At 29.3% G+C, this 23,531-nt stretch overlaps 1 protein-coding gene across 1 annotated transcript in view; it reads left to right on the forward strand.

Moving 5' to 3' along the window:
• The window catches only part of LOC107443147 (calcium-transporting ATPase sarcoplasmic/endoplasmic reticulum type), a 76,231-nt gene that overhangs the window by 10,360 nt on the left and 42,340 nt on the right, over positions 1-23,531 (forward strand). The window lies entirely within an intron of this gene.

Consider the following 23,531-nt stretch of genomic DNA (forward strand, 5'->3'; position numbering starts at 1 on the left):
ATTTCACGTCAGCATTGTGGTTGGTGCAAGCCGGATGTAGAATTCGTATCGACTGGGATTCGAACCCGGTTCGCCACATTGGAAGGCGAACGCTCTATCCCCTGAGCCATCACTGTTCGATAAAAAATATAGCAGGGATCACAAGAAAAAGGCAAAACTTTATCGAAATCTATCAAATCACTATAGATAACATAGTCCAAAAACGATTATTGAAAGCATCTTTACGTTTCTTTAGTTAATCAAGCTGTTTTTGATATTTTTAATACTAACTTCCTCAATAGTTATTCGTCAAATTTTGATAATGTTTTTTTCCTCTCGTTTAAATGCTAATTTGAGTTCCCTAATGTGTTCATTGTTTCGTCTTTATTTCGGATAAGGCTACAAATAAAAAAAAAAACATATTATTTAGAATAAGTACAGGACACACAGTAAACTACCCCGTCTAGCACCAACATTAATGTTTATTATTCTCTTTGACAGATTAATCGGATAAGAGTCTCCTTGCAGTTCGGAAAACTTCGGATATTTTTACCTCGTGTGAATCCGAGGACATTTCAATCGATAAGTTTTTACGCTTCTTCTGTGTTAAATTCTAAATTTCCAGGATATACCAACTAATATCGAAAATTATTTAAAGAAAAAAGTACTTTAAGTCGAAAATGTTGAATTTTTTTTTTTTAAATTTAAGAGAGCATCTGGATCTGAAGCAAATGTTTACTTTAATTTAAAACTTTTATCTGAAGAATTATTATTTGTTTTCATTTGATTGAGTTTTAAGCATTTTAATTAAAATAGTTTCAAGTTCTGGCAATTACCACTTTTACAATTTTTAACAATTTCGATTTTTGTTTCTGGATCAGTAAATGAGATGGAAAAACATTAAGAAAAAGTAGTTGGCAGAAATGCAGCGTTGCTACGCATAGAACAAAATCAAAATTCCTTAAAAAATCAAGTAGAGGGATTTAGGATAACACTTTAAAGTTGTGTTGTTTAGACACAACAGGTGAGGAAGGGTTAAATAGTTTCTGTTAATTCAGATCCTAAAAACTAGCAACTAAAAAAAAATTTAATCGAAATACATATATAACATTCTAGCAAAATTACTTTTAAAATAAAAACACTGTGATAGGTTCGTCGAACTTTAACATTTCAAACATATTAAAAACCTGTACAGAAAAGAGCAACGTCAGCTAAAATATTGAAATATCTAGTTTGTGTATGAAGATATTGTATTGTATAGAATAAACGACCACTGCCGTAACATAATAAATCAGAATTTATTCTTTTACGACACATTTAGTCACGTGACACCTGAACGAAAGTATGATTTATGAAATGCGCAGGAAGTGATAGACTTTTTTTTTTCTCTGCCATTTTTCTCTTTTAAATATATTTATAGGACAAAAATGAGTTTTAACACTTTCTTTAGGACATATTTACTCCAAGAATTTAAAAGTGGTTTTCATTTCAAAACTTAAGCAAACAGCGTAAAAACAAGCACGTTCCTTCATTGAACGTCGTACCCAATTGTGCGTTTATTTGCAGAGAACTTGAAAATAATCGGTTGTAAATCATTATCGACGTTTCAATAGACTGAAGAATGTAAATTTCAGAAACATAAGAGAAAAACAAATTTTGTTATTGTTTCATGAAACTGGTGACTTAATGTACTACAAGATAGCAGAAAATATTTTATTATTTTGATTTATTCAGGAACTAAAAAAACATTGTAAAGATAAGGCGCCTGTTAATTATCCATGGTTTCCAAAAATTCAGGCACGAGTAATTTTATTGGAAAAAGATAGGTCTTCAATTAAAAATTGTAATTTTTGATGGATTCATAAAGTATATGAATGGAATAGTATATCGGTAAATGGATGCAGACAAAATTTTCAATTAAAATTTCGCTAGACTGCCGCTAGAAATTTCTTTGCTAGAAATTTCTCTGATACGGCTACAGTTTCCTCCAAAGCGTGGGTATTTGTGATCTTGTTGACATAAACGTTTAAATTTTATAAAGAAAATCTTAAGATAAATTCTATTGTGTTAAATCGTATGATATGGGCGGCTGAATCGGTTCGCAAAAATGTGAATTGACCAGGGAATGACTTACAACGCTTAAAATATTGCTAAACAGTACAAATGCATTGCTTCTTAGCGTAGCTTTTAATTTTTAATGACTCTGAATTGACAGTTGCATTAGTTATAAACAAATAAAACACAACTCAAAACAAAAAGGGATTAAAGAGAATATATTAAAGCTATTTTGATTAGAAATATGAAAGGGTTAAAATGATAAAATATATAGTTATCACCAGCCTTAACAGTTTAATATATAAGTCCAATCGAAGAAGTTAGGGAAAATATAAAGATAAACCACGCTTTTTTCAAAGGTGACATTTTCATTATAACTGCTCCTTTGTATGGTTTCCAAATTCATAGCTTGATATTTTACAAGTTTCTAAAATTTCTTCTTTATAACAGCTCAATGCATTCCTTTTATTACCTATATGAAAATCGTAATTTTTTTCCCTTTATACTTCCTTGCACTACAAATTTGATTCTTTACGCTAATCGCTATATTAAGTTTAATTTAAATACTTTTCACAATAAATTCATTACGAAGGGTCGTTGCGTTTAGTTCTTGAATTGGTGATTGTAATATTATATCATCAGTGATTATTTTTAAACCGCTGTTGGTTTTAATATTTTTAAAATTGTGAATATACATTTACTCGAACAAGCGCATCTGTCTTATAAAGTGGAAAGTAATTTTAAAACGGGATAAATCGTCCTCATGGTTCTCAATCGGAAAATATGATGACCTACTATATCTCTAATAAGGCTCCGGAAAGATACTGATTTTTAAAACATGTCCAACCAGACAGTCATGCTAAGTAGAAAGTTTAAACATTGCAACCACTTCATGGCGGGACCAGTCGGGTTTGTAAATTTTTTCTAAGAATAACCAACTTTTGGAAATGGTTCGAGTTTTATTCAAGTAAAAGATTTTGTTACAAAATTTCTCTCAAAATTTTTTACCCTTTGAAATCACAAAATCTATAACATAAAATCGCTTTAACGGAATTTGCTTCAATGTGACTCTGATAGCGCTTTTAAAACTGACATTTTCTTACTATAACATGGCCCCCATGCTCACCGGACTTATCATGCTCTGTTTTTTTCAAAGGGATTGAATTTGAATTAAAGAATACACCAGTACCATATTGGATAAAGGTATGGTAACAATCGAGTTAATAAACTTTAATATCAATAAATGTCTGTCATGAGCCTACTTCTTTCTTCTGTGAAAAAAATTACGTGGTTTCAGTGCTTAATAAAATGTTCATTTCTGCTTTATCAATCGTAAATATTTGATTAAACAGGAAATATTTAATTATCTTGAAGGGATCCAATTTATAAATGTTTATCTTTATGATAAATTAATTCATTTTAAGTAGAATCCCCCCCCCCCGCTCCAATAGACTTCTTGCTATTAAATAATTCTTAGAAATTTAGTTATCACAAAAAAAGGAAACCGAAAAAAAGGATTTATTTTTCATGTGTGATTTTTTTTTCTTTCTAAAGAAGCTTTTTTGACAAAAGAATTTTCCGCATGTTCGTTGAATTAAATACCAACATAAATTTAGCGAACTAGTAGAAGTTACGTGTATTGAATGGAAACAATGGATACGCAGCCATTACAAAGACATTTAAGCAATAACGTAGTAAAAGCGGTCAAGAAAATAAAAGTATTATGCCGATGTAAATATCAAACTAGATATTAAGTAATAATGCAAATACAGTAGTAAAGAAAGTATTGAGAAAACTGTATTACCAAGAAAAGATGTATAAATGTCTATTTTGAAGTAATAACCATTTCGGAAATAAAACTATTTGATTTGGAAGGAATTTCGGAACACAAATTGAATATAAAAAGTATGCATATTATAGGGCGCAAATTTACATTTACAAAAGGTAAAAATAGAAGTTATATTGAAATCTAACAAATAAATAATGAGCGAGATAGATTTAAAAACATCAAAGTTCGTCGTCGGATGAAACAGACAAGAGCTTCAAAGCGACCATTAGGAGCATCTTCAAATTTTACCAGAGAATTAAACGGTTTTCAATGTCTTTATCATCCTACTTTCCTCCTTAGTGTTTCGACAGATAACGAGAATGTTTTTGTTGTTTCGCTGCTTTATTATCAATGGTGACTTTTTATACTTTTTTCACCTCATTTTTAAAAGATTAAAGATGGTCAATCTCTTAGAATTGTCACGGTAAATCAGAGGGTAGAGCACTAGCCTCCTAATGATGTGATCCAAGTTCGATTCACAGTTATGACTGGTCTATTCGAGTTATGCTCGCTGCTGGCACCGACCAAAGTGCTAATATAAAAATATCCTCATTGGTAGTCATGCTTAGCATCTCCTTGCCGTCCAGCTAGCCATGGAAGTGGTTTTCGTAGATTTTCTCTCCATGTAATGCAAATTTTGGTTAGTTCCATCAAAAAATCCTCCACGAAAGCCTAGTTTGTCCCAAAGATTGATACAGATGTAACTCCTTTTTTTCAGGGTGGGATTCAAAATTACAAGGATACGAAATTGAAGGTTGATTTTGAGTTTATGATATTCATAAACTTAAAAATAGGTCGATTGTTCATCACTGGTTGTGAAATAAAAATAATTTAATTACTGAACTCGTTATGAAATTACGAAAATAATTCTTTGTGATTATATTAAATTTCACTAAAAACGTTTAAAATCACAAATGGTAAAATTTTTATTGAAACCTCAGCGCGTTACAGTGTCACCATGGTACACCTTCATCAGTAGGATAAAAATTCGATGGGAAAGAATTTTGTACACCTTCATCAGTAGGATAAAAATTAGATGGGAAAGAATTTTTTATTCTACTGATGAAGGTGTACCATGGGAAAACCGAAACAAGTATATGTTTTAATAAAAATTTTTATCATTTGTGATTTTAAGCGTTTTTTTAATGAATTTCCCTAGTATTTATAAACAGTAGGCGCTTTCAATAAATTAATAAAAAAGTTTAAGGCCTTTTTTACGACTCAAAAATTTTCTTTTCTATCATTTTTTAATCTATATTTTTTCTCTAGATTTTCATAATGAGCTTTGATGTAAGCATTCCAGACGTTTCGATGGGAAAGAATTGTTCAACAGGTGTGCGACATATGTTTCCGTAAAATTGAATTAGATATAAGCTGCTTATATGAACGTAGGGGTAGAAAACTATGTATTCGTCCTGTTATTTCTTTACACGGATTGCTCTTGTAATCCTTACATTTTTGACGAAACTTCCATCAACAGCGGATTTTCCAGCAGGCAGATTAGGCAACTGAATTCAGAACAACGGCAAATGATGTTGTTAATTCATAAATAAATTTATAAAAAATTACTAATTCTATGAATTATAAAACATCAAAACAGATATTGAAGATTTTACATGCATTATAATAATCCGTTGTATTTATGTGGTAATTAACAATAAATCCGTTATTGATGGAATTTCAAACACTTCAAGTTGCATCAGGCAATCAAAGTTGTATTGGCGTTTTTCACCCCATCTTTTTCCCTCAGTTTAAGATATGCTTATAGCCCGGTATTTAGCATCCTAAATTAGATATCTTAAGCCCTGTATATAGCAGGGCTTAAGCTGTAACATCGTAGCTAGTAGATCTAAACAGCGACTACCAATGCTTAATTCCGTAGCCTTGCATTTTTAGTCCAATCCAGAAGACACGGGAACTTCAGGATCAAGCATTTGAACAAAATAGCCTTTGTGGAGGACTTTTTGAAAGGATTAATCCACATTTCCGTCACTTGGTGAGGAAAATCACGAAAACCTCCTATGGTTAGACCGACGGCGCGGGGATTCTAACCCATGACCCGTCTACCACTGAAGATATTTTACCTCAGCTCTGTGATTGGTGCGAGCCGAGATCAGAATTTTCATCAACCAGACGCCGCTGGGATTCGAACTTGGCCATCTCATTGGAAGGCGAACTATCGGTTCTTGAGTCACTGCTTTGCATCTTAAACTATAAAGAAATTATAGGCAAATCCAAATTCATCAGTTTTTACAATTCTCTATTCAAGCCGTAGTGACTCAGGGAATCGAGCCTTCACTTTCCAATGAGGTGAACCGGGTTCAAATCCCAGCGATGGCTGATCGACACAACTGCCACATCTGGCTTGTACCAACCACTGTGCCGACGTAAAATCCTCAGTGGTAAACGGACCATGGGTTAGAGTCCTCTTGCCGTCAGGTCAACTATGGGAGGTTTTCGTTGTTTTCCTCACCATGTAGCGCAAGTGCGGGTTAGTTCAATCAAAAAGACTTTTACGAATGCAAATTCCACCTAACGTTTGATCTAGGAGTTCTCTTGTCTTCTGGATTGGGTTCAAAATTACAAGGCTACAGAGTTAAACATTAGTAGCCATAAACCCCAAAAATTGGTCTGGTTGTTCAACGATGTTTATAAAACTATCTACTCTCGATTATAGATGATGGACACAAAGAAATTCTTAGCCAGTAATGATCTTGTTAATGATCTTGCTACCATATCATACTTTTCAAATGTTTGGAAATTTTTCAAATATTCGAAATTTTTTAATTTTCTGCCAATTTAATGTTTTACCTTTACTTTATTTCTCTCCTTAGTGTGAAGTGAATCTCTTTAGTGTTTATCTCTGATTAAATCATTTCTGTTTTACCATTCCATTTATCCTACTGGTTCTGTCTGGATGTTTCTGTTTCCATTTATCCTACTGGTGAAGGTGTACCCTTATGAAAACAAAACTCAAATAGATTTTAATAAAAGTTTTACCAGTTGTGTTTTTCATCGTCATTTTTAAAGAAATGTAATATAATCCCAAAGAATTACTCTCGTTTTATAACTTATGAGTTAGAGAACAAAAGATAGTAAGAATTCTGTTATGCGAATTTTATTATTGCAACGCTTTTTATGACAGTGTCGAATCCATTCTCCATATTGTAAAAAAACACGTTTAATACTACACAGGATGCTTTATAATGACCGTATTTTTTGGGTGCTAGATCTACATTTATTTCTAATTGTTCTAAAACTTTCATTAACCATATGCAACTTTCATTAGAAATTATTACAACTAATTAAGTTTCAATTTCAACAATTTATAGCGAAAGTACCATTAATTTTTTTCATTACCTAGTTTAAACGAATTATTTCGATAGTATAGTGAAAATTATATAATGATTTACTCAAATGTATTAATAGGAGGGAGTAAATCTATTAATCAACTGAGCTCATGAATTCACTTGCTCATGCATGTCACAACGCGCCCTGCGTCGTGCTCGACATATTATGCTGTAACTTTTAGATTTTCACGAAAATCAATATTTTGGTAAAATAATCTTAAAAAGATAAACTGTCGAAAAATGTAATAATTTCTTTTCTTATTATTTTGAAAATTTTCCTGTGATGTTCTGAAAACATCTGAACTTAATGTATTGTCAGAGAAAACAAGGAAGAGATGAAAGGCAATTATTACTCAAAGTTTCATCAGCCAATAAAACTGTTTTTCATCCCGTTGGCGAAGCATTCTAATAGCGTTTTGCTTAAAAAATCCTCTCTTAAATATTATTTTGGTTCCTATAATAAGCATACTTTTTAAAGTCATTTTTAATAAGCATTTTAAAAATATATAACAAAAGCGGTAGCTACAAAACGCTTTGTATATCTATAATAAAAAATAAATAAAATAGAACTATGCACATATTTAAGGTAGAAAAAATATTTTTAAAAGCAATGCTCATAAAGGGCGAAGCATACCAATACTTGCGATTTGAAATTTGCAGGCTTTTTAACCAATAAAGTAAACTCAAAGCAAACAGAAACTATTATGACATATGTATTAGGCTGGTATTATTTCTTTCAGAACATTTTTTCATTTTATTACGAAACAAATTAGTGAATTAAATATAAGGTCATTGCAATGAATAATTTATTATTTTTGCTCCAAAATACGAAAAAGATATTACTTGTTCTGAAGTAATTTACTTTTTATTGGTAGAAAGGTGTGTTAAAATTCATTTGCCACGAGTGTACAATATATATTATCTTTGCGGCGTTCTGTATTTATAAATTATACATTACTTAAAACAAACCATTGTCTTGAATGTTTCGTGAGTTATGTGTTGTTTCGTAGCTTATGTTTTCCTGAAGGAATGAATTTCAATGGATTGATTTATTATAATTTATAAATCTGTTCATAACTTTTTTAGCTAATGTATAGATGAATTTACAAAGACGCCTATTAATTTTTAATTAAAAAAAATATTGAATCCAAAATTTAACTTTTCTGTTTCTTCAAGAAACAGTGAATTTTTGTGTATTCATCTCTTTACCAAGGATAATGCAAAAATATTTAATTACACTTCTGTTCAAAAGTTTGAAAATTTTCGGCTTTAGATAATTATGTCCAGAACTACTGACAAGATTTCAATAAAGAAAATTCTGAACATAGATTAATCTAATACAAAAAAAAAAATATATAAGCATTCAGTAATTACAATGCAGACGCCTGATCATATGTGACCCTCCCGGCAATAATCTAAAACAAAAACATAATAAGCATTCAACAATTATAATGCAGAAGCTTGATGATATGTAACCCTCGTGGAAGTGAAAAATTATGAAATATTAGTAACAAAAAGATAAGAAAATAGGATAATGGGGTGGAGGGTCATACCCCCTAATCCATCTATTAAGGACTCGTACAGCGATTTCACACTGAAAATAAGGCAGTTTAGGACCCATCAATCTTAAACTCACCCAGCTTCAGATCGAAGAGTAGCAGCTTGTTTGGGAAGTAAAGGCGATTGTTGCTCGATGTCGACTGCAATGCTGACACGATCGCTGGTCACGAAATTGTGGAACTTTAAGCTTCATGCCTCCTCTGACAAACAACGCGGGCTGTCGCGAGGTTTCTTTACTTTGTTTAGGAGATTCTGAGGCAACTACTCCACACGTCAATGCTGTTTTGAGGCCTTGGTGGTTGTGTGAGTAAGATTGCGAGCTCTAATTGCCTTCCTGAGTTGCTCTATATGATTGAGATCTGTAGATCTGTCCTGGCAGCTTACCGATCAAAGAGCTTCTCTTATAAGATAATAGCTGACGAGATGAGTTCTATGTGGTCGCGTGTTGTAGTTTATTAAAATGAAACCAGGGGGCCTATTGCATCTCTGAAAGAGGCAAGCGTAGTATTCTAAGACTTCGTTCCTATTCCTCACACCATAAAGTGCCTCTTTCAAAAACATTGAAGAGTGTGCGACTATTAAGCCTGTCTGAATCCACCACTAAACACCCATTTCCAGAACGATTTATCTCTCAAACAATGGTGAGCAGTTAGTGGATTCCTGCTTCGTTCACTGCGAAAATATGAACAAGGACTCACTCTCTGCCTATTATGATCCGGGAATCTGTCCATTGTGGTAGCAGCATCGTCCATTGGTGATCTTGGCACCTCTCATGTCTTTGGCTAGTGTGAGATACGTTATAGGGCAAAACTAATGGTCGTCACCGGGTACAGGACGACTAAATATAAAAAAAATGGTGATTGAAAAATTGTCTGCCTGTCGCCATCCGATTGCCATTTTTTTCGATCAACAATGTACTTTATGTTCATTCTCTTTCATCGAATTAACAGGATTCTAAGATCTGCGTTTTCAATGCACGGTATTCTGTGTCCTCTGGACATTAATGCTCTCAAGAAGTTTGGCCTATATGAATTTGGGTTGCTAGCAGTGCAAAAGAAAGTGCAATAAAATATTAATCTAAGGTTTCAAATTCATTCATCATTCTTAATAATTAGTATGCTCTTACTAAATGTAATTAGAAACTGTCCAATAAATTGTAGATAATCATTCAAATTTAAAAATTCTTTTAATTTTGAGCACGCACCTGTTTTTTGTTGAAGAAAAATGAAACATAGAACTGTCAGCATATAAAACACATTTAAATCGCTGAAAGTACTTTGAATTTTTCTATTGTTTTTGAAGCGTTTACCATGTAAATTAAGCATTTAAATCTTGTTTTATGGTTTTTTTAAAGGAACATTTTTCTGCCTTAACAAATACTTTCTTTAAGTAACATTAACTAAATTTTAAAAATAAAAGTTTTTGAAATTATAAATAATTGTGCATTAATGTATAACGGAAATTATGAGTCAAACCATGCGAAAGAAACTGAAATCCAACAACCTATAAGTATAGCTATAGTAACCAATAAAATGGATCAAAATAATCTAAATTATAAACATAAATTTCAAAATTATTTATCAAATACCATCCCGAAATATGTTAAGCATCGTAAGCAATAATTGTGTGTATGCATGCATTTTAATTAAGAGATTTTTTACCTGAGAAATGTTTTTAGCTATTTTAATTCATTTGTAACATTATCGATGCATCGTTTAAATGTTTCGATGCACAACAAGTTATTAATCTTCAAATGTCAACTTTTTATAACGTTTCATTTATACCAATTGATTAAATGTAATAGCCAATTAATACTAAAAATTATTGAAACTGCTATTTTTTCAAAGACCTTTTCAATTGGGAGTTTTATTAATTTAGAGTATTATTAATTGGTTATTATATTTTATTTTAATTGCTCATATCCATAATAAAAATTTCACATGTTAACTTTTTATAACATTTTATTCTTTTAAAAAAAAGTGTAAAGACTTTCTTTTTAAAATTATGTTTGTTTAAAATAAGAGAACGTTATTAGCTTATTGTTTATATTTATTTTTTGGAACTTCGTTTACAATGGTTGAGGCATTCAATTTTTCGAAAAAAAATTAATTAGTCGAATCCTCTAATTCAATTGCTTATTTAATTATTTGTTTAAAGTAGTTTTTCTGTAGTTTTCTTTTTCAAATAAAAAGTAACTTTTAAAGAAAAATTACCTATTAATTTAAAAGAAAAAGAAAAATTAAAAAAAAAACAGCGTAACAAGCAAGTAAGAGAGAGAAAAATTGCATTATTATTAAAATTAAATATTTGTTTTTCTCTTCAATTACCTATAAAAATAACAGTATTTTCTGTTATAAAGATAATTTATAAAGAAAGACTTATTCTTATTAATTGGTATAATTAAGATTTTGTGCATTAAAATATTCTATAATGTCACATATTCAATATGAAGCTACTTTTCTAGCTCATAAGAATGTAGTATGATTACAAAATAATTTTACACCAGTCAAATGAGTCAATGGCACGATGTTGTTACAAATTTTGAAAGAGTTATTTATGTCTGTTACTTTTAACTTGAGAAAGCAAGTCCGTAAAGACAAAACAGTATTGGAAAAATAGTTTTTGCAACTGTTTACTCAACTCTGCTTTATACAACATTTCGAAGGAATGAATCATTAGTAATTATTAGACCAGATAATTTTTTTTAATATAACTTTCTATTAGCTCTTAATATTATGCACTAGATTGACAATTTAAACATTGGAAATGCAAATAAATGAATAAGATGCATGAAATTTTTAGCTCAAATAGATCTCGGCATTTGTATATGTAAAGAAAGCATTTTAGTAAATTAGAATTCAATTTAGTAAATTAGAATTAGAATTCAATTTTTAATAAATTTAGTACCCAATTTTTTTCTGGCTACGGATTGATTTTCTTTTGGCGGAACCTCGATAATAAAGTTTATTAGCATTTGTAAACTTAACCAAAGAAACGCTACTAATCATATTGAAAATATTAATGTTAATTTTTTTTTCATTTTATAAATAGTTTTAAAATTAGATTTCATATTAGACATTCGAATTGATAACTGCGGAGCGACCTGTAGTATAACTTTGAATCTGTTTAGTATAAGATGAAAATGAATAAAATAATTATTGTTGAAATGAAAATGAGTTAAGATCGTTGAATGAATTAATTCTTATTAATGTTGAGAATGGTTACATATTTATATATTTCTTCATTATTGAAAACTTTGTTATACTCTTAGAATTGAAAAGGTTGATGGGAAATATTAATACAATTTGTTTTTATATATTTTTTAAAATGAAATAAATAGCTTTGTAATTTTTTCCCCACTGATATTTTGCTTGCGATTTCGTAAAAATGACCGAGATATTAAATAAATAATGGATTGTTGATTGAATATAACGGCAGATATCAAAAATCCTAAATGGTTTTAAAAAGACTTTATTTCTTGGAGCTCCTGTGACACTTCCACGGAATCCTAGGGTTCCACGGAACACCTTTGAGAACCAGTGAGTGAGAGAACTTGAAAGTCAATCTTACTGTTAAGCCATAGGATTATTATATATGACAAAAAACTTACTTAGGAATTTGTTTTTAATGTTAAACTACATTAACCATGGTATGCGTTATAAAATAAATAGTTTGGAATAAAAGGAAGTTATTTACTAATTTAATTGAATACGAGTGAAGTGAGTATTTATTTAAAAATTTTCTTAATTTCTAGTTTTATTACTGATTATTTCATATAAATAAGAAAGAAAAAAGTTAATCACTAAAAAAAAAAAGGAAAACTGTGGGTTCAAATCATCATTTTAGCAGGGGAAAAAATGTGAAATGAAAAAAATCAAACAAGAATTTACATTTTCATACGTTTTATGAATGTTTAATTAAATGGTAAAAATAGAAATCTATTAGTAATTCAAAAATATTTTTTTCTTAAAATAGAAAATCTGGGAATATTATTTCCCACTCTACGTATCAGTTAGTCACTTGGGAGTTAACTGTATTTTATGACGAATTGGAATATTACAAATTTTCAGGAAATACTGGACCACTGCCAAAATGACCCATTACGGTGAGAAACAACTCTCTAAATTAATTTACGTTTCGATTGGCATTTTCTAAGCAGCTTTTGTTTGACTCATGATTTTTACCCTAAGTGATGATGTTTAGCGGAATTCTGTTATTAATTACATTCATTATTTATGCCTCAGTATCTTTCAATCATTTAGAATAGCTAGAAAATGCTCCAACTCAATATTTTATTTCTTGTTACAAGGGACTGTTCACATATTAAGTTAGTGAAAATGTTCTGTACCTATGTCTGAAAAAAGGAATTTCTAAACTTTATATAGGGTGTTTCGTTATAATGATCCATAATATTCTGTTATTAATTACATTCATTATTACCGGAATTCTGCTAATAATTACATTCATTATTTATGCCTCAGTATCTTTCAATCATTTAGAATAGCTAGAAAATGCTCCAACTCAATATTTAATTTCTTGTTATAAGGGGACTGTTCACATATTAAGTTAGTGAACATGTTCTTTACCTCTGTCTGAAAAGGAATTTCTAAACTTTATATAGGGTGTTTCGTTATAATGATCCTTAATATTCTATTATTAATTACATTCATTATTACCGGAATTCTGCTAATAATTACATTCATTATTTATGCCTCAGTATCTTTCAATCGTTTAGAATAGCTAGAAAATGCTCCAACTCAATATTTAATTTCTTGTTACAAGGGATTGTTCACATATTAAGTTAGTGAAAATGCTCTGTACCTATGTCTGAAAAAGGAATTTCTAAACTTTATATAGGGTGTTTCGTTATAATGATCCTTAATAATTATTTTTTAAACTATTATCAAAAATGAAAGTAAAAATATATTGAATAAATTTTTCAGGAAACAAGAAATGTAAATTTTTTTTCTTTGCTAAGGTCAGTTCCTACTTAGATCAACAAAGACATTTTTTATTTTAGTAACTCTTTATTGAATAATTACAATTAATCTAAACATGTATGACAGAATCACAATATTAGGTGGCAAAATAGAAAGAGAATTTTACCTTAGATATAAAACTAAAATTAATTATTTAAATTAACTAATTAAAAATTAATTAATAATTAATTAAAATTTATTAATTTAATTAAGGAATTAATAATTGAAAAAACTGCATTGACATCAAGTGTCACCTGTTACAAGTTTAAGAAAAAGTATTTGATCTTGAGTGGATGAATAAAAAATATTTCATTAACGATTGAAAATTTGAACAAGATATATAAATATATATTGGGAGACTGTGAATTAATACTAGGAATTAAAAAAGAAATAAAAACTCTATAGAAGTCTAACGATTCACCTATGAAAAAGGTGAGACTGAAAACTTTGCAGATTGCGGAATTGAGGAGCCTATTGGTGATTATAAGGAGCACCTATAACTTTTATAAGACAATCAAACTGGTTTTGAGACTTTCCCTCCTATCTGACTCGCTAGTTTCTGACTGATTTCAATAGCTTTTTTCCCCCTATTAATTTGAGGCCTCTATTGTTGTATTCATATTTATTTCCGTTTTCTGCAAGGATTCTAAAATTAGGCATCCTGAAAGGTCAATATGCAATACCTGATATACTACAGACAATATTCTGCAGTCCTTCATCATTGACTAATTTATTTTCTGGCCTTAATAGCTATTATAATTAAACCTATTATAATTTTATCAAAAAAAAATCATAAAAATCTGAGAAAATTTTAAATCTAAAATATATTTATTAAAATAAAAAATATTTAAAATAAGATTAAAATAAAAAATATTCAATAAATTTAAATAATACTTATTAAAAATAAAAATACAAAAGTACTATCTAAAATTAAAAAAATATTTTTTAAAAAATGCGCTGCTATTACTTATTTTCCGGGAATAATATTCGAGTTACGCTTACGTCAAATTTAAATATCAACAAGAGAAAAAAATATCTTTATTATTATTTCTAAAAAAAGATATCTTCTTTATTGGCTACAAAAGAACAAACAATAACTTTTTAACGTACTTTAATTACAGCAAAAAATTACTGCACGTGCTTTATTTCAGTGACTGTTTACTTCATCTTTCCCTTTTTTCCCCTTTTACTACAGCGCGCTATAAACATAACAGTCAATTTGAAGCCAATTAAAAAAAAAAACAATAAATATATCACTTTAAATCATTTTACAAACATAATATATAAGTTTTACTATCTTGACAATGATATAATGCTGATATGTATGAAATAGTACCATTTTCTGTTGAATTTCTTAATATATACTTAATATATAATATATACATCATTAATTTTTTTTTAAAACTCATTCTCAATATTGCTTCCTTGTTTTTTTGCCAAGATCAATATCACACAAAAAATTTGCGAGTTTTTTTTAGTATTTTTACCCACATCATTGTTATTTATTTTAAAAATTATAACGACAATTAACTTTAAGTCGTTTGTATCTTTGAAAATAGCATAATCTTCTGCATTATTCACATACAATAAAACAGTTTTTTTTTATTTTTATCAGCGCTGTCTATATGTTTATTTAATATAAAATTCGAAATTCGTCTTTGTGACAATAAAGTGCAATCACTTAGCATTTTAATTCCTTTATCTTTTAATTTACAGTTCTTAATATATTTATTAACTTCTTATTCATGATATTTTAAAAATAAATAATTAGACATTTTAATACAAATATAATATAGATTTTAATACAAAAATAAGCACAAAGTACATTCATTTTCAAAATTTACTAAATGAATTTAAACAATTGGGATATGGGGGTATTTTGAAACGGGGATATTTTTTGCAAGAATATACCCAATTCATATAGAATATGTAAAATACATATAGAATCTACATATAACATACTTATTAATAAAAATAAAATTCTAATCTACAAATATCCAGGACTCTTAAACGTCTACATATAAGAAATTTAGGTTATGAATTCCATTTTCAAACAAATTAAATATTAATGCAGTAAAATATTTAAAAAAAGAATATTTTACTTTTACATAATAAGGAAGCATGCAAATATGAGAACATTTTAACGAGTGTATAAATGTAATTTTATATTTGTTTATACAATTTAATACTTAGATTTTCGTCTTATGCATATACATTATCATAAAAGTTCAAAATTAGTGAATGTTGACTACCACATAGTTGCTTTGATGAATGTCTGATACTTTAGTTAAATAGTATCATTATTTTTCACTTACATCGGTAAACTGGGACACTCAGCAGTCAGCATGCACAGATGATGAATGTTGGCTAGTTTTTGTTGTCTTATTTCTCACTTACAACGTAAAATAATGACATTCAATGTGTACTGAGTATAAACATTGGATAGTTTTTGTTATCATTGTTTCTGAATTACAACTCCTCCATCTGTGCATGTTGAGTATATACGAAAGACTTGAGACAATATAATAAGCTTCATTTTCACATTAATCAAAGGAACGCTTTTTGAGAAAGATGTTGGATCAATATAAGAAATAAGATATTTCTATATATACTATTATGCAATAGAAAGTACCTATCTGGGAACATTACTGTAGAACAGTTTGATGTAAAAATTTCACCTTTGCTAAAAATGTAATTTACTGCCTCAATTATTTTATATATTTATCGGTGCAATATGAAATAACGATTTTTATCAAAAATATTTTATTCAACATCCATGGTGACTGACTACATTTACTAGTGCAATCTAGATAATATATTGTTTTAAGAAATATTTCAGACATTCACTTAAGTGGCATTTTCATCTTTTACAATAACATACGGATGTGTGGATTGCATATGGATTGGAAATTAAAAAAAATATGTAATATTTAACGAAATTAAAAAAATATTTAATATTTTATTAATAATAAATAAGAAAAAAACATCTAAATATTTTATACTCCTCGGTTCTCCCAAATTATCTTAAGGGAAATTGTTAAACAATAAAAATCTAGGCTGTCAAATTGTTAAATAATCGAATACTAATTAAAAAAATTAAAAAATCTAACTTCTGCTGTTATTTTCCTTTTCTTTAAATATTACTCATCTCTCAAATCAGTGACAATCAAATCAAATCAAAAACCTAAACACTAAAACTATTATATAATTGTTGTCAGGCTTTTTGCTCAACCATTAGCAAAAAGTTAATGGTTGAGGAACTACTTGATTTGTCCAAATCAAGTTATGTAGAATCAGCATAACGATTTGTTGATTTTTCATAATTCTACATAACATAATTCTTCTGATGATACATAACTTGATTTGACCAAATCAAGTTATGTAGAATCAACATAATGATTTATAAATCCAAGGCTGGGCGCAGGTTTTATGGTTATAAATGTTATTGAGTATTCTTTCTTCAAAACACGAAATGTCTTATTTTCATATTTGCAAATAATTTAATTTTACTTAAAATTCAATTTTTGAAGGGCCAATGTGTTTTACAACTACAAACCAGAAATATATTTCTCAACATCACAAACACACTTATTAAGTATTTCATACATATTTTTTTTTTACAAAGAATTATCTGCAATTTTTTTTTTCTAAATTTATTAATTATCGTTACAGTATTTGAAAGGAAAATAACCCAGATCCAAGCCCTGAGACTATTCTTATCTTTCTTTTTCAAAATACGACCTTGCAATTCTATTTCAATGCCATGTATTAAATGCAAAAATAAATTAAACTCCACTGTCTGCGTAAATGAATGAATAAATCAATGCCCTCCGCCACTAAGAGTAAGTCCTAATCAATTTTACGCTCAAGTCTCGTTTAAAAACTTATTTTGCCCGCAATTGCGAAGGAGAACGAAAGAGTTGTAATAAAAAAATAAAATGTTATCAGTCTGTTTCATAAAGAATGTCGATCTTTTAATCTGTTTTATCTTATATTTACGGTGACATTGTTCTAGGACGCTTATAAAGTTGTATTTTATATCTTTGCGAAGACAATAAAGGTTTTAGAAGTTCAAGAGATTTAGAGTACTCTTAAATTTTGCTTATTTTGTTCTATGTTTTCATACAGAAGAAAGTAAAACTTATTTGGTAGAATAAAGCTACCTATCAATCGATTATGGGTATTTATCACTCAAAATCTATACAAGATCAAATTTTCAATAAGTTTTAGATTGAAAGGTACAGGGTGATTATATAGTTGCTTTTCGAACATATCCCTTGGCTAGCATATCGTTCGATAGAAAGAAGGAGAAAGCTAGCAGGAAGTCTTATATTTTAACTTTGATTTCTCATAAACTAGTTGATAAATTTCGTTAAATTTCTTTATTTTACTTTATAAAATTAGATTCTTTAAAAATGATGTAAAAATTTGTATACCTTAAAATTCAAATTTTTTTCAACTTATTATTAAAAAAATTTTTAATTAATATTAAAGATTATTTTTGAATAAAATTATCTTTGGATAAACGAATATTTTAATTGTGCCCAAAGATTTTCAAATTCGTTGAAAATTTCACGAGATAAGGCAAATTACGTAAAAAAATAAAATTAAAATTAAGGGGTCCAACCTTTCGACCGCTCCCTGACCATATTATAGGGAATATATTTCCAAGATTAATCAAAAGGAAAAGAAAAATTAGGAATTAGAAAAATTATTAATTTTAATTAAAATTTTATTTAAAATTAAAGAAAAACGTCTTTATTAAGTGAAGGAACGTTTCTGAAAATTCGTTAATCAGATCAAAAGTCCCTGAAAGTGTATCGTTTTTCTTTTCGTACTGTATCTTGGTTATATATAGTTATTGAGTGGCGGTGGATCAAGCGATAGGGCGTCCGACTCAAAACGAGATGACCCTGGTTCGAATCCCAGCGGTGGCTGGTTGATACGAATACTGCTCCCGGCTCGCAGCGACCATAATGCTGGCATAAAATATTCTCTATGGTAGTCGGATCATGAGTTAGAATCCCCTTGCCGTCGGACTAACCGTGGGACGTTTTCGTGGTTTTCCTCACCATGTAATGCATATGCGGGTTAGATCCATCAAAAAATCTTCTACGAAGGCTAGATGGTCCCAATGCTTGCTTCAGGTGATTCCATTTCCTCTGGGTTGGGGTCAATGTACAAGGGTAGGTAGTTGAAAATTGATAGTCGTAAACTCAAAATTGGGTCGACGATTCAACACCGGTTGTAAAATAAAATAAAATAAAATGTAATTATTTGCTCCGCCCTGTAGAGGTATTTTGCTTTGTACTATAGTATTTTTAGTTAATAATTATAATTCTGGGTACTATCTGTTGTGTTGGTGACCTTTTCAGGTTTCCCAGGCATGTCTTAGATATATTTTCTGTTTTTTTAAATATTTTTTCAATAAATTTTATTGGAAAATAAAACCCTCTAATGCTAATGATTGAAAAAAACAGAGTTGAGGTAGATAAGGACCCAAATGTCATTATTTTTATCATAAAATGCCGGTTCCTATAATAACAATAGTTCATTTTTGCTAGGCATAATAAAATTAATAAAATAGTATGCTTGCTGCATTTTCAACTACTCTCTTAATTGTACCTTCGATCGGTCCAAGGTAGGTACGCTCAAATAACTTTCCCTAGAATTTTGTCACTGATAATATGATATATAAAGAACAAGAATAGTGTTAAAAACAATTATTAAATTCTCATGGTTACTGTAATTAATTCAGTTTTAATTCTTAAGTTAAAACACTTATATTTTTTCATCGGAACATGATTCTTACAGTAAAAAAAGTCAAAATGGAGCCAGACCTACATATTTTTTAGAGCGAATGGTGGCTACGCTAGACAGAGACGAAAAAAATCAGAAGAAAGCAAGTTGCAGCATCCATATCACTGAGTCATTCCATTCCATTTGTTGTCAGAAGATGCATTCAGTTCAGCTTAATGCTTCTCCGCTTATTACTGATATTTTCATGTTACAGGATTCGACCGATTTCATTCGAATTTTACATCTTTGCTTTATAAAATTACACTAATTAATAAAAAAAAATGCATACACTGCAATTTAAAATGTTTCCGACTTTTTGTAAATAAAATAATAAATAATTATAAAAAATGCCATAATTGTGTGTAATTTTTTTTTTAATTAGTTTAAAAAGTTCACGAAATATGGAGAATTATTTAAAAAGTAATGTTAACAATAAGAGTTCCAAACTTTGGATCAATCTCCTTACCAAACAATTTTCACCAGATAGCGGTTATACTCACTATATATTGAGGGTCAAATCCAAATTAGTAAAAAAAAAAATATGTTTATTCAGAAAAAGGACGATTTTACGTCTGATTTTGTAACTTAAAATATCGTCTGCCTTAATAGTGAGAATATTTGAGGTCCTCCCAGTGAACCATGAAGATTGAGTCCTAGTACGTAAATATCCGATCATTAGGATCATTAGTTATTCAGGGTGATTCGTTTGTTTTTCTTTTTTCTTTTTTTCGCATTGTATAAAATTTTATTACGTTCTTTTGAAAATGCTGCATGTATTGAGATGATTAAAACGAATGATATACGTCAAGATTTTTTGACCTTTTCGCCCCAAAATGTTTTTAAATGGAAGGAAAAAGTCCTGCTTTCCTTAAATATTCCGTTTAGGTAAAAAAAAAAATTGCGTGTTGATTATTTTTTAATTCCGTTGTTTTTCCTTTTATTCCATTCTCTTTTGCTTTCTTTTCATTCTATTTTCAGAAACTAACAAATTACATGCATTTTCTTATTGGAATAATTTTCCATATTTTTTCATTAGAATAATTTCCAAGCTACCAAATTAAAATTCTGGATTATAAATAAATACTAAATCGCAATTTTAGTTTTTAAAAAAATTACATTGGAAGCAGTTATTATTTGTTTTCCGTTGCATGAGACTTTTTAATGGGTCCTTAATATTTTCATGTCGCTGATTTTAAATCTGCAATTGGTTTTCTCTCTCCAAGCCACCGTTCTTTTTTTTTTTTTTTTTTTCCTCAAATGACATTTTCGGTTGATTTTTTTCTTCTTTTTTTTGAAATGTACAAGTTTAAAAACGTACTATATATTACAGGGGATCACATAAATGTAGCGTCAAACTTCCAGGTGAGTTAGTGCACATCATCAGAATTAAAATTGCATGGGAATCAATGCCGAGAAATGTCGTCATACGCCGCTAGGGGGTGCTTCCTCTATTATGAACTGTTTCTTCGTATGCTTCTGAACAAAGTAATTATTAGTCAAATAAGAACTAAAATTAAAGTGGAAAAAATCATATTTAACAGGGAAGTAAAGTTTCTGTATTATCTCCTTAAATACCAAAGGTAATATACGAGTATCCGTCAAAAACTACGATATTTAGAAGCAAGTTATGAAAAACGTTAATGTAGAGAAATATACATAATGTGAAGTTTTGATCTCATATTTTAGTCTTTGAATTCCAAATAAAATAATTCCAAAACTAAACAATAAAACTGTTTCCAACTCCTTAAGCTCTAAAGCGAACGAAACTATTACCAAATGTTCTTTATTTGAACGACTTCTTAAAGTTAATCAATGATGCAGAGAAGTTAAATAAATACCAATGTGAATGTCATCAAACAATACAATATAAATTACATTAAAAAAAAACATTCATGATCCGCGCATTAGACTAATTTCTTTTGTATTATATACTATGAATTACTCATACATAGTTACTCCATTCTTTATTTGGTAACTGCGCTTCTTACAGTTACAAAATGTTGCAAATAATTGTTGGAATTATTTTAAATTGTGGATATGACAAAAATAGCTGTTCAAAAAGTTATTAATAAATTTTATTAAGTATAATGTTTGTAAACAGTTTTCATGGAAATATTTCGTTTGAGATAATGGATATTAAAACTGGTCAAGACAATAAATAAGTAAATGAAGATACATTGCATATAAAAATGAATTTTAATTTCATCCTTGCTATCTACCTAAAAAACACTAAAGAGTTTTTGCACTTTTGTGTCTTGTTAAAATGGTTTAGTATAACGATTTAATGGTTTAGTTGAACATATTTTTAGGTACAGGCAAAGTGCAGAAATTTTTATTCTGTTGAGCTGGTATATTAGCCATTCTCCGATATTTGAACATGTGATTTAAAGCATAAATATTATTATTTATAGTTTAACTCTAACAGCCGTGTAGTTTAATTACAATTTTTTTTAATATTTTCTATTCATAAAATTTGTTAATTTTAATTCATGAAAACTAAGAAGAAAATTGTTTTACTACAAAGTGATTTAGGGTGGGCTATGGCCTACGTGCGTGTAAAAACTTGAGGGTTTAAACACTTGATCCTTTGATATTCAGAGGTTATTCGGTTTAATTTGCATTGGGAGAATACAACATTCAGGGAATCGCTGACATTAAAAAAAATTTTTCTATACCTTTGCGACAAATTTGTAAAGTGCGATAAAAAAAAAATTCTGCCTAACTTTGGATCTAATGATCAGATTTTCACCTACTAGAACTCAAATTTAATGGCTCATGGGGGGGAGGGGGATCTCATAAACTCTAGTTAATTAGTGCAGACGATATTTTAAGTTAGGAAATCACACAAAATCGCATTTTCTCAGAATAAACTTACCTTTTTCTCGGTGGTTTTGGATTCCTTTCCCTCAAACTATAGAGGATAGCTGCAATTTGGTCCTAATCGGGTCATTTAATAATAGACCCCTTAGTTTTAATCTTTTTTTGCGTATTTCGCCATATCTCGACGAAATGCGCGAAAAGAGAATTGAATTTTAAACGAATTGAAAATGTATCGCCATCAATTATAAAATTTCGCAAATTCGAAGACAATTCCATGCAAAAAGTAATTTTTAATAATTATTTATTGTTATTTTTTTTAATAGTGGTCTCAAAAATTTCAGATTTAACAAATTTTTTCATAATTTCAAGGAATGCAGTTTTATCTTGAAAAATACAAAATTTAAGCGAAATCGGTCGAATAGTTCTTGAGAAATCGAATTCTAAGATCAAAATTCGAATAAGCGAATTTTGTTGTGTGCAAAATTTTTTCATTTCGTTAAAAAAAAAATTTCGACAAATGGCAAAAAGTTTTATTAACATTGAGGACAAAGGCATAGCTAACATTAGGGCAAACAGGACTGAGCCCCGAGCCTCTGAGTATTAAGGACTTCCAAGGACTAAGGATGACCCTGTTTGTGTGCTTACCCCAGAGGCTCCGAAAGTCAAGTTGCACTACTGATTAAGGGGTCAAACTTTGGACTGTTCTGAACAACCTGTTGGAACCATATTTCGCAGATTGTATCTCCCCCCCCCTCCATATTTTGAGGGTAAGAAATCCAAATCCGTAGGGGGAAAAATTAGTTTAATTAGAGAAAATACAAATTTTGTGTCTGATATATATCTGCAGTAATTAATTATCGAATTTGACAAAACCCCGCAAACAATTAAGTTTAAGTCCTAGAACTTGGAAATCCGATCATTAGATCAAAAGTCATTCAGAGTGTTCCTTTCTTTTTGCCTACTTTACAATTTTAATTTAGGTCTGAAAATTCGTATTAAATTTTTTAAATTTTTTTGATCTAGCATTAACGGGTTTACTTTTATAGCTATTAGCATAAATTTAAATATCATTAGCAAGTATTTGGTAAATAATGCGTTTATATATAAGATATTTTGTTGTTTTTAGAATTTACAAACATCTACGGAAAGATAGTCAACAGT

This window comes from Parasteatoda tepidariorum, chromosome 2 (genome assembly GCF_982258835.1).
Source record: "Parasteatoda tepidariorum strain Cologne lab strain chromosome 2, Ptep-v5.0, whole genome shotgun sequence".
Lineage (NCBI taxonomy): Eukaryota > Metazoa > Arthropoda > Arachnida > Araneae > Theridiidae > Parasteatoda > Parasteatoda tepidariorum.